General features: G+C 41.7%; 1 protein-coding gene and 1 long non-coding RNA gene across 12 annotated transcripts in view; one reads left to right on the top strand and one right to left on the bottom strand.

The window, feature by feature from the left end:
* Window positions 1-368: 368 nt before the first annotated feature.
* LOC147998148 (uncharacterized) overlaps window positions 369-11509 on the bottom strand; it is a 46607-nt gene continuing 35466 nt past the window's right edge. Inside the window, exons 2-3 of the long non-coding RNA XR_015646903.1 lie at window positions 4531-4579; window positions 369-3324 (exon numbers count right to left, since the gene is read on the bottom strand). This is a non-coding gene — a long non-coding RNA (uncharacterized LOC147998148). The remainder of the gene's footprint in view (window positions 3325-4530; window positions 4580-11509) is intronic.
* The window catches only part of Sytl5 (synaptotagmin-like 5), a 243631-nt gene continuing 234800 nt past the window's right edge, over window positions 2679-11509 (top strand). For 9 of the 11 annotated variants that reach the window (XM_087599515.1, XM_087599511.1, XM_087599501.1 and 6 more), the window contains exon 1: window positions 2679-2836. The gene's annotated coding sequence lies outside the window, so the exon portion shown is untranslated. 11 annotated transcript variants of the gene reach the window in all.

Here is an 11509-nt window from a genome sequence, read left to right as displayed (position 1 = left end):
ACTCCCTGGAATTGAAGTTACAGGATGATCATGAGTCACCACCATGTAGGTGCCATGAATTGAATCCAGGTCCTCTATAAGAGGAAAAGTTGCTCCTATCCATTGGGTCATCTCTCCAGTCACCATAGTTATATTTTTAATGGTCATGACCTTGCCTTATTCATGTTGATATACTTAGGACGAAATGACTGGGTCACAGACGCTACATAGTAAATGTGAGTCAAATGAATAAATGGATATACGATTCTGGTAATATAAATATATTTGCCTAATCACCTTGGATGTCTTGCATACATATAAGCTACTTGTTGAAGAATGTGGTGTATTTGAAAGGTATGAGTTTTTATTGAAGCTAAAACCAGAAATGTAGCAAAGCATTTTATTGCTAATTTTCCATTATGGCAGTAAATAAATACCTGTAGTAAAAACTTACAAAGTGAAAAGGTTTATTTTGGCTTAGAATATTGTATGTTCTGTTCCACATCAATTTTGCCCCATTGTTTTGTCCCCACGGTAAGGTAGAAGTGTGCCACTATGCAAAATTATTCAGCTCATAGATGAGAAGTGATAAAAAGAGGAAGGTAGGTAGCAGGGTTCCCCTATTATCATCTGAGTACACATCACTAAGGGCTTTAGATCCTCTCACTAGGCCAAACCTTCTAATAGCACCAGGGGCTAGGGGCCAATCCTTTAATGCATGAGACTTTGGATGACACCTAAGATCCAAACTAGAGCATACTCATTCAGGTTTTAAAAAATGGAAAACTAAGGCAAGAAGAGAACATGTAGGGTAGGGAGGCATTAGGAAGGAACAAAGATGGAAAAACCCTTACTATGTTTTATTACATTTATTTGTTCACTTTACATCCCAATATCCGCTCCCCCTCTTCTCCCAGTAACCCCTAATGCATCTCCTCCCACTTCGCCTTTGGAAGGGGGGAGCCCCCTCTGTATCACCTCCCTACTCTTCCCCTGCTCTGGATCAGCAACAGATTTAGGGACAGCCCCCTGCCCCTGTTGTTGGGGGACCCACATGAAGAGCAAGTTGCACATCTGCTTCTTATGAGAAGGGGGCCTAGGTCCGGCCAGTGCCTTACTCTTTGCCTTGCACTGCTTTGTGGAATTAGGGAGAAAAGCTGGAGAAATTGAGTGATGCCATTATTCAGCAAACTAGGTAGAGATGTGGAAGAAAAGACCGTAAAGATGGAAAACAGGCAGCAAATGTAGGAAGGGCCTTACAATAATCTGTGCTTTCCTAGGAAAGATTTGCCTTTTAACAGTGGATCAGGCCAGCAGCAGGGTTAATGGGAAGCTGAGAAGGCCAACCCTCCTAGCTTTCCTGCAGCCAGTGATTAGAGAGATCTACATTTCTAAAGAGATGAGAAGGTAGAAGTGGGGCAGATAGCCCACTGCTCTGAATGGGCGACCTCTTGCTTTGCCAGAGCTGTAGAGGTGGCAGCTGACACAGTGTCCTCGTTGTGAAAATGCTCTACTGTCTCCCTACTCCAGCTTCATTTTCTATGAACATTGACCTCTCACCCTTTCAAACCTAAAGTAACTCATTTCTATATGCTCTTTGCCCCAGTATATGTCTTTAAATAAAAAGTTAAGGTAACCAGATGTGGTGGTGCACACCTTTAATCCCAGCACATGGGAGGCAGAGACAGGCAAGATCTGTTGAGTTCTAGGCCAACCTAACATAAATAGGGAGTTCCAGGCCAGCCAAGGCTACCAAAAATGTTAAGGTGGTGGTTCTGTTTTTTTTTTCTGGAATGAACATTCTTCTCCCTCAGTCTTCTGAGTACTTAGATAATAGGCATGTGCTGCCTCCTATAGCTTGGTCTCAGCTTTGGTGTGATATAAGCAAGACTGTTATCTCATCACCCCAGAGCCCAGCAGAACAAGAGACCGTTGACAAGGAAACACGAAGCCCCAGGATGGAATCTAGAATTTTGTTTGATGGAAATTCTACACTAGGGCATCCCAACTGTACTAAGGAAGAAGCAGTCCCAAACGCAGTTTGGGCAGAGCCCTCACTGGTCCTCCTACTCAGGATCTAATGAAGAGGATGTCCCTTGCTACATCATGAGTTCATCATTCCTTCTGACTATTTTTCCAGGATCCTGGGCACCTGCAAGAGGAGAGTATCAAAGCGAGGTCTCAGGAAGCAGGAGTAACTAGTGTGGTGGACTGTAGGCTACCTCAGGAATAGCTGCTAGTGTAAAAGAAGTCTGCCCTTGGCTATACCTAGCTGGCAGACAGGTTGAGGAATGAGTCCCTCCTAGATCTAGCCAGCTGGAAGAACCAGCCACACCTTCTCTAGGCTGGGTGGGTTCTGGTGTTACCACAAGGGGGAGAATGGGGATGGGGTGGGGGACCTCTGTGAGGGGTTGGTTGGTCCTGAAGGCCTCAGCAATGAGAGTCCAGAAGCCATGTGGAAGGTATGTAGGGTTCGCATAGAGAGTCCGAGAGATGAGGGAGCCCGGCGACAGGCTCAGCGGGCAGGCCGGGTGTTCGTGTGCCCCAGCAAGCTGTGTCGAGCTCGACTGTGGCGCCGCCGCCTGGTAAAGCCTGGCACTGAGCCTGTGGGTAGGGGCGGCAGGAGACCGCCTCCCCCGTGGTCCCTCTACCTGATAGGGGCGGGGAGGAAGAAAGGCGGGCTCCAAGCGAGTGGGTGAGTCACTCCTGTCCCTTGGGTTAGGAGCGTCAGGACTTCTCTCCTTTCCCAGGGTCTGCGCATCGGCTCCAGCTCCCCGACTCCCTCTGCTACTCTGCTGGGCGACGCGACTCCCATCTGAGGCTGCACCAGTCTCCTTTCCTCATAGGTGAGGACTAGGTAAGTTCTCGCCGTTTGATACCCTCTGTTAGGGTGCTGGCTGCGTGTGGGAGGGGGGCGGGGGAGGGTCTTCCAGACCGCGTCTCTGTCTGCTTTTTCTTCCTCTGGTTCTTTCCACTGTAGATAGAAAGTTAGATTTTTAAAAACAGCGTCAGAGACTATCAAATCCGTGCTTAGACCACCAGCCAAAACCAAACTCTGGAGCGGTGTTCTTAATTTCTCGGGTACCTTCAAGTGTCTTGATGCGGCGTTTATGGGACGATGGATGTTTGGTTTTTTCTTCTTTGCTTACTTAACCCCCCTCCCCCTTTGTTCCTGGGCAATTTTTAGAGGTGGGGACGGACAAGCTCAAGAGCTGAGCTGGGATCCTTTCCTGGGTGCGTTGCTTTCTCCATTCAGCAGGGTGACAGGGTGTTCCACTGTGCCTTGAGTTGGGATCCTGGAGGAACCCTTTAGCCAGAGCTGCAAAAGAACTGCAGCTATTGCACCTATAAAGTGATAGCAGACAGAATCAAAATATTTTGGAGAGACAATCTGTGCCAATGCAACAAAAATGTTGAGACAATTCATTGAAAGACTCCACGGAATATTCTAGGAAAAAAATTGGAGGCTATTGCTGCTTTTTTATTTTCTGTTTTCAGAGACGTTTCAAAGCCTATTATTTCCTTTGCAGGAAAATCAATGAGGACCTATTCTGTTTCTTAGAAGGATTTGCCAGTACAAAGCTACATGTTAGTTTGTCCTCTATCTGTGTATCCAGGGAGGGAGTGTCAAAACTCATTGCTTTTAGAAAAATCAGCTTGGGGGGGCATTCCTTGCTTCACTACCATTAAACAGCAAAATATTTCTGTGACCATTACACACTAAACATTGCTGTCATTTTGAATAGAAGTAACAGAGAGAGCATGTGATGTGCATGCATCTGTGTTGCATGTTGACAGCTGACTGCTTGTCAGCATTCCTCAGTCTAATGTGATGTATTAACAGGTGGTCTGAATTCACATTACAAAATTATTCTGTCCTAGAAGACTTACCTGATGATATGGTACCAAAATACTCTTATCCCCAGGGTTGGCTTTTGTCTTTTGGGGGAAATATATATGTGGGAATATTTTGTGGCAATCTATTAGCCCCTGCTTATAGATGGCTGTTTTCTGAATTGTCCTGTGGACTACAATCTGTGACTATATGAGCAAACCCCTCTTGTCCCCCTTGGAAGGAAATTAATGAAACTTTAGATGGTTAGTCAGAGAGTCCTCAATGCTCCTTTTTCAATGCAGCCCCTTCCCATGGTGCCCTTCAAATAAGTTATAGCTCCCACTTCCCTGATAGCCGAGCTCCTCACACCTTTACCATGACTCTTTTTCATATTTTTATCCGAGGGATTTAGTAAAGTAGAGGTAGGTTGGAAACATGAGTGAATGATTAAATCACTTTGCAGTTCAGATTTCTCAAATAATTTATGTGGATGCTTTCTTCTCACCCATAGAATATGATAATACAATCTGTATAATTCAATGGTATTCAAAGTGTGGATCATCAGACTATACCGTTTATAAATAAATATAAATATACATATAGATAAGCCCATATATTTCACACACATATCTATTTTAGAAGTGCTTTTAGCAATAGAGAAGTTTGACAGCAGTTGAATACCCCAATAATGTTGGGGTTCTGGGAAAATACCTTACCTTTATGTTTCAGAATAACTTCAACAGCTCCAGATATGCTGCCCTTACACTGTATTCAAGGACAAGAAACAAAGGGTAAAAAAGAGCAAAGTGTTTTCCTTCATGTAATTTCCTCTTTGCAGAGGTAAAAAAAAATTTCCCTCAAAGTTTCCTAACAAATACTCCTTTTATCTCCTTGTCAGGATCTGGGGTCATATAAACTCCTCTTAGTAGTCGGGGAAATAACAGGCCTTTTAGCTTCTATAATGGAAGCCTTACTGGAAGGGGTGGTGTTGTTGGATTTGGAGAGCTAAGCAGAAGTTTGCTAGGATGCTATGAACATTTTTGTTTGAAGTTGTGTTTGTGTTATTGGCTGGGCCAAGTACTATTCGAGGTAGTAAAATCACATTTAAAAAGGATTCCCTCTTTCCCAAACTGGATTCTATTTTAATTTTGTCTATGAAATCTTCATGTGTTGAGCATTAATGCACATCTTGAGATTTTGAAGAAGCTTGACGATTGGACATTTACAAGTAAGGCCTTTGGAAAGGGAATAGGATTGGAGATGGTCCTGGGGTAGAGCTTTTGTCACTGAATACTTGTGGCTTTATAAGAAAAGGGAAGAGGAGACCAGGGAGGTTTGTGTACATTCTCTGTCAGTTACTTTGTGAAACCCTGTATAACACATACATACACATGCAAACACACATCCAAAAATGGACTAATATGTTAACATTCTGAAACTATAGCTTCTATATCCACTTTCACATATAAATATGACATATATTCCATTAATATTAAATATAAACCAGACCCTCCAGACCTAGAAAACAGCAAACTTTCAGTAAAGAGACATTTGAATAGATTATTGGATTTGAGAGCTGTAGGATATGGAAAAAGCGGAAAGATTTAGTACTTAAATGCTCTTTAGTGCTGTGGCACCAGAGCCCTGGTATAGATTTATAGATGCTAAAGGTCTCGCCTTTGGATCCTGGGGAGCTTGAAGACAATGTAACGGGAGGGACTATGAACACCAAGCAAAAATGGAGGCCAACAACTTAGGTCAGGAGATTTTCGTGAGGGAGGGCCTTCTCTGTACCTGCACTGTGGAAGGGAGGGCCTTCTCTGTACCTGTGCTGCGGAAGATGTCCTACTGAAGGGCACAGGTGGAGGTGGGAAACAAAAACAAAATAAAACACCAAATAACAAATAATGATGTATGAGGGGGAACATTATTGTCCTACACTGACAGCTATTATTCTTGACTTCCTTCAAATAGGAGCCCTCCATGTATAGAAAGTCCAACTTCAGAAACATAATGGCTGGAGTTTGAATAGGCAAGGATTAGGAAATTGGAATTGTAGATTTTAGATCTTAGAGTTCTGAGTCTTGGATGGTTTGCCTGTTAAGTCTGGTGTAGATAAGGCTGTTTCACAGTAACAATCAGAGAGCTTTAAAAAAACCCAGATTTACAGGTTAAAACTTAGATCATTTATATTGGAACTTTGGGAATGGAAACCAAGTATTATTCGTGTTTTAAGAACTACGTCTATAGGGCTTATATCCAAAATATATAAAGAACTCAAGAAGTTAGACCGCAGGGAGACAAATAACCCTATTAAAAAATGGAGTTCAGAGCTAAACAAAGAATTCACAGCTGAGGAATGCCGAATGGCTGAGAAGCACCTAAAGAAATGTTCAACATCTTTAGTCATAAGGGAAATGCAAATCAAAACAACCCTGAGATTTCACCTCACACCAGTGAGAATGGCTAAGATCAAAAACTCAGGGGACAACAGATGCTGGCGAGGATGTGGAGAAAGAGGAACACTCCTCCATTGTTGGTGGGGTTGCAGACTGGTACAACCATTCTGGAAATCAGTCTGGAGTTTCCTCAGAAAATTGGACATTGCACTACCTGAGGACCCAGCTATACCTCTCTTGGGCATACACCCAAAAGATGCCCCAACATATAACAAAGACACATGCTCCACTATGTTCATAGCAGCCTTATTTATAATAGCCAGAAGCTGGAAAGAACCCAGATGCCCTTCAACAGAGGAATGGATACAGAAAATGTGGTACATCTACACAATGGAATATTACTCAGCTATCAAAAACAATGACTTCATGAAATTCCTAGGCAAATGGATGGAACTGGAAAATATCCTGAGTGAGGTAACCCAATCACAGAAAAACACACATGGTATGCACTCATTGATAAGTGGCTATTAGCCCAAATGCTTGAATTACCCTAGATGCACAGAACACATGAAACTCAAGAAGGATGACCAAAATGCGAATGCTTCACTCCTTCTTTAAAAGGGGAACAAGAATACCCTTGGCAGGGAATAGAGAGGCAAAGATTAAAACAGACACAGAAGGAACACACATTCAGAGCCTGCCCCACATGTGGCCCATACATATACAGCCACCCAATTAGAGAAGATGGATGAAGCAAAGTAGTGCAGGCCGACAGGAGCCGGATGTAGATCTCTCCCGAGAGACACAGCCAGAATCCAGCAAATACAGAGGCGAATGCCAGCAGCAAACCACTGAACTGAGAACGGGACCCCCGTTGAAGGAATCAGAGAAAGAACTGAAAGAGCTTGAAGGGGCTCGAGACCCCTTATGAACAACAATGCCAAGCAACCAGAGCTTCCAGGACTAAGCCACTACCTAAAGACTATACATGGACTGACCCTGGGCTCCAACCTCATAGGTAGCAATGAATATCCTAGTAAGAGCACCAGTGGAAGGGGAAGCCCTGGGTCCTGCTAAGACTGAACCCCCAGTGAACGGGACTGTTGGGGGGAGGGTGGTAATGGGGGGAGGATGGGGAGGGGAACACCCATAAGGAAGGGGAGGGGGATGTTGGCCTGGAAACCGGGAAAGGGAGTATCATTTGAAATGTAAATAAGAAATACTCAAGTTAACAAAGATGGAAAAAAAGAACTTCTGTAAATGCCAGTACATACTTGAGTTTGGAGACTTAATTTTCTTCAACTGCCACACTAAATACCACAAAGGAAATGAGATAAAAAAAAATACACATATTTTCCCTGAGTCCTGGAGATAAAAAGTCCAAGATCAAAGCATCAATAGGCCTTTCCACTTGTGAAGCTAATCTCTCTGATTTGTATGCAGATACCTTCTTGCTGTGTTAGTACATAGCCTTTCTTCTGTGTATAACTGTGGTGTGAAATCCACTTTCTAAGGACATAAATCACAGAAGATAGTTTACCCGAATGCCCTCATTTTCATGTGATTACATTGTTAAAAGATGTTTCCAAATAGAGTTATATTTTCAGTGCCTGGCTATCAAAATTTGAACATAACACTATGGGGGAAGGGCACCATTCAGGCTTTGTCAGCTATGACTGGTGTACAAGCATGACAGTTCTTAAGTTTGGATGTGAATATAAATTAGAAACTTTGTTAAAACTCAGAGACCACGTCTTAAGATGAGGCATGAGAGGGCACAGTTATTACACATTCCTGGTGATATAATGTTGCTTATAGATTGTCTTTTAAGTAGTATAGTCTGTAGATCAGTGGTTATCAAACTGTAGGAGTCACGAAGCTCAACCTGCAGAAATGGTTAGAAACCGATTTCTGGGGTCTGATCTCAGAATTTCTGATTCCATTAGTTTTGGATAGATCCCAAGAACTTGTGTTTCTAACAAGTTCCCAGATAGTGTCCATACCGTTGTCTAAGGATGATGTTTTTGCAAGCCACAGATCCCTCACATTTTGACATTTTATGGTATTGGCAAAATCAAAGTCAATGCATATAACATGCTATGTGAAGTTTATGATATTCACATGTTAATACTGACAGTTTTACATTATTCTTTTGTCAATGTTACATCTCCCCAATAGAACAGAGGATTAGAAAATGCTTCACTGGGATTTTTACATGTCTTATAGAAATAGAGATAGGTGGAGACATGTAGCCTCACTTGTCTCTAGTGACGTTCCCAACAAGAGAGCTAACTCGCAGCTTGCTATTTTTACCAGCTTAAAGATGATTATATAAGATTTCTATGCAATTCTAAAAAGTTTAACCATTCCAGGGAATGTATGTCTCCCAAAGGGCAATGGGAATTTCTCAAATATTAATTTTAAATAATTTCTAATTTGGTCACATCATTTCTACATGAGACCCATAGTATACTACATCAAATGGTATCTCTTTCCCAAATAACTGGAGATAAGAAAAACATTTTGTATCATTCTGGAGAGCTAAATGAGTAAAATTTATTTCTGTGGAGGTTTTTAATCATTTATAAAATATGTATCTAGCATTGTTATATTTTTTTCTCATGAATAAAAGCATGTTTATATATATTTTTGTTATTGTTAATGTTATGCATTATATGCATTCACTTGTAATTCAATAAACAAGATTATATTTTTGAAGATTTATTTTATCACTTTTAATTATATGTGGGTGAGTGGGTATATATGTGTGTTTGTGGGCAATGTGCATGTTTGTGCAAATATCAGAAAAGGGTGTCAGATCCCTGGAGCTGGAGTTATTGGCTGTTTATGAACAACCTAATGAGGGTGCTGGTAACTGAACTTAGGTCTTCTTCAAGAGCAGTATGCGGGGTTGGGGATTTGGCTCAGTGGTAGAGCACTTGCCTAGCAAGCACAAGGCCCTGGGTTTGGTCCCCGGCTCCAAAAAAAGGAATAAAAAAAAAAAAAAAAGAGCAGTATGTGCTCTTAAACTCCACAGCGAAGTTTCTTTATGCCCCATTTACTCTGGAGCTAGATAGAAAGATTGGTCTTGCTGGAATATTTCCCTAGTACATTATTTTCCAAAATTGTGCTACATATAAAGGGCTTGTATTCTGAATAAACCATTCCCTTAACTGCAAAAGAGCAAGTGATGCCTTTTTCCCATTCGGTAAGTGTTTTGAGTTTACCTTCCTTGCTTTTCCACATTTTGCATTGTTTTTGCCATCTCTTGTCCCCTGCGCTGTCTAGGGGAAGAGCTTTTAGGTACTGTTTCTAGTCTAAGCATCTATCTCACTTGATAAGACAAACAAACCCATTTGTTAAGATAGATACAATGGGCCATTAGATTGCCATGGGATTAAATATTTGAACTGTTACACCGAATTCTGCTTCTTCTGATTTCATGCTCAGCCATCAACCTTATGATGCCACATGTTCGCTGCCTACAGGGAGAGGAAAACCTGGTCAGGCTATTTGGTCTGCCTGACTGTTATGCTTTTTCATTGTAAATTACTAAGCCAATGCTGGCTTTAAACACTCATGAGTGTTGTGGGAATGAGTCAGCACGCAGTACCTTTATGCCTGATCAATTCAAGGACACTGATAAGATCCCTTATCTGACAGATGGCTCCATGCCAAGTCCTGCTGCTGCTGACTCACTAAAGTGAATTAAAACCAGCCAGCATTTATTATTAGTAAGAATTTTCTGCATAACAAGCACCATGCAATTTTCTTTACCTTATCCCATTTAGCCCTCATATTAACTCTGTGTGTTATTAGGTATTTTCATTTCATAATTTAGAGGCAGATATGCAGATTTAAAGTTTGCCCCGAGTCACATAGGTCGCTGTGATAGAATTTTTTAAATTTAAATTAATTTTTAAAATTATCATGAAAAACATCACATTCCCTTATGGCATTTTTTATATAAATGTAGTCTGGGTTTGATCTCTCACCCCAAGTTACCCTCTGCTCTCTCCATATCCCTGTCCCTATCCATACCTATAGACTTCTGCTCTTAGTATTTTTCTTTCCACCCCTAGTGGCAGTAACCTTGAGTTGCCCTCCAGTATCCATCCTCACATTCTTTCTTAGGAACTGAATCGCAGTTTTCTTGCTAGTGACTGTGTATTTCATGAAGAGTCTCTATCATGCAATGTTGCTTAAACCTGGATGGATGACAGAATTTCTCAGTGAGACAGAACTGTGTCATGGGCTATGTCTCAGAAGCCTGAGGGCAGGGAGTTGTCATACTTGAAAGGAGAACTTCCCCTTGCCTGCCTGCCTTCCTTCCTTTCTTTCTTTCTCTTCCTTCCTTCCTTCCTTCCTTCCTTCCTTCCTTTCTTTCTTTCTTTCTTTCTTTCTTTCTTTTTTTCTGGCTATGGGTCAAGAATGCACACACGATAGCTGCTGCCATCTTAGATCATGGGAAAGCCTGTTGGATGTAAAGTAGCCTTGGACTCATTACAACAGCCAAGTGAAGAAAAAGGATGGCCTGTGTGGGTACCAAGGAACTTCTGTGGCAGTTCCACTCAGGCACATTTGTCTGTTAACAGAACTAACTGACATCTCTGACTAGAGGAAGCAAAATAAGAATGATTATTTAGTAGGCAGTAGACAGCATCAATACACTATTTAACAAAGGCCCAATATATTAACTGTAATATATATTTGAATTTCGATTCTGCCATTTACTAGCTGAGTCTACTGCACACATCCTTACAGCCTTACAGCCTTACAGCCCAACTTTTAAATTTTATTTTAAAAAAATTCATACATGTATATTTTGTATGTTGATGATATTCTCGCCATCCATTGACTCTTCCTGGTCTTTCCCTTCTCCCCTGGTATTAGTACCTCTTGTCCACCTTGATGGTTTAAAATGTTTTAATTATGTGTATGAGTGTGTGTGTGCACTTGCACGCATTTGAACAAGCACTAGTGTATGAACATGTACACAGAGGTCAAAGAATAACTTTAAGAAGCCGTTTCTCCCTTTCACCTTGTTGAGGCCGGGGGATTGAGATGAGGTCATCAGGCTTGATGGAAAGCGTCTTTGTTGGCTGAGTCATCTTGCCAGTTAAACAGTTATCTATCTGCCTGCCTGCCTGCCTGCCTACCTATCTAACTACCAATTTGTATTTTGTGGTTGTAAAGCATATGCCATGATGTATGTGTGGATGTCAAGGGACAACATTCAAGTGTTGGTTCTCGTCCATCATGTGGATCTGGTAATCAAACTTAGGTCATCAGTGCC

The sequence above is a fragment of the Rattus norvegicus genome, chromosome X, assembly GCF_021556685.1.
Source record: "Rattus norvegicus strain SHRSP/BbbUtx chromosome X, alternate assembly SHRSP_T2T, whole genome shotgun sequence".
NCBI lineage: Eukaryota > Metazoa > Chordata > Mammalia > Rodentia > Muridae > Rattus > Rattus norvegicus.
The sequence above is the reverse complement of the archived record's forward strand: the minus strand, read 5'-3'. Positions and strand labels throughout refer to the sequence as shown.